Raw genomic sequence first — 919 nt, 5'->3', positions numbered from 1 at the left:
TAGTTTAATTAGATCCCATTTGCCAATTCTGGCTTTTGTTGCCATTGCTTTTGGTGTTTTAGACATGAAGTCCTTGCCCATGCCTATGTCCTACATGGTATTGCATAGGTTTTCTTCTACGGTTTTTGTGGTTTTAGGTCTAACATTTAAGTCACTAATCCATCTTGAATTAATTTTTGTATAAGATGTAAGGAAGGAATCCAGTTTCAGCTTTCTATATATGGCTGGCCAGTTCACCCAGCACCATTTATTAAATAGGGAATCCTTTCCCCATTTCTTCTTGTTTTTGTCAGGTTTGTCAAAGATCAGATGGTTGTAGATGTGTGGTGTTATTTCTGAGGGCTCTGTTCTCTTCTGTTGGTATATATCTCTGTTTTGGTACCAGGACCATGCAGTTTTGGTTACTGTAGCCTCATAGCATAGTTTGAAGTCAGGTAGCGTGATGCCACCAGCTTTGTTCTTTTGGCTTAGGATTGTCTTGGCAATGCGGGCTCTTTTTTGGTTCCTCATGAACTTTAAAGTAGTTTTGTTCCAATTCTGTGAAGAAAGTCATTGGTAGCTTGATGGGAATGGCACTGAATCTATAAATTACCCTGGGCAGTATGGCCATTTTCACGATATTGATTCTTCCTATCCATGAGCATGGAATATTTTTTCATTTGTTTGTGTCCTCTTTCATTTCATTGAGCAGTGGTTTGTAGTTCTCGTTGAAGAGGTCCTTCACATCCCTTGGAAGTTGGATTCCTAGGTATTTTATTCTCTTTGAAGAATTGTGAATGGGAGGTCACTCATGATTTGGCTGTTTGTCTGTTATTGGTGTATAAGAATGCTTGTGATTTTTGCACATTGATTTTGCTGAAGTTGCTTATCAGCTTAAGGAGATTTTGGGCTGAGATGATGGGGTTTTCTAAATATACAA

This window comes from Mandrillus leucophaeus, unplaced genomic scaffold (assembly GCF_000951045.1).
Source record: "Mandrillus leucophaeus isolate KB7577 unplaced genomic scaffold, Mleu.le_1.0 Scaffold1374, whole genome shotgun sequence".
Classification (NCBI taxonomy): Eukaryota; Metazoa; Chordata; class Mammalia; order Primates; family Cercopithecidae; genus Mandrillus; species Mandrillus leucophaeus.
Note: the sequence above shows the minus strand (reverse complement) of the source record.